We start from the raw sequence: 228 nt of genomic DNA, 5'->3' as shown, positions 1-228 counted from the left end.
TTACATCCCAGCAGAGCATCTCTCGGGTGTCTCTGGCACAAAATGCTGCATCCCCACAGCTGCCTGGGAGCCACCTTGGGCTTCTGCACAGGCTTTGGTCAGGGCACAGGTGCGCAGGGGAACTTCTTGATGCCACCAGGGCTGGCACTACCACCTCTGCAGCGCTTGCAGGGCAGTTGCCTGAGGGCTGGGGTGGGATGCAGCGGGACTCTGGTGTGGGCTGGGGTG

Source organism: Apaloderma vittatum, unplaced genomic scaffold, assembly GCF_000703405.1.
Source record: "Apaloderma vittatum isolate BGI_N311 unplaced genomic scaffold, ASM70340v1 scaffold31777, whole genome shotgun sequence".
NCBI lineage: Eukaryota > Metazoa > Chordata > Aves > Trogoniformes > Trogonidae > Apaloderma > Apaloderma vittatum.
This window is presented reverse-complemented; position numbering follows the sequence as displayed.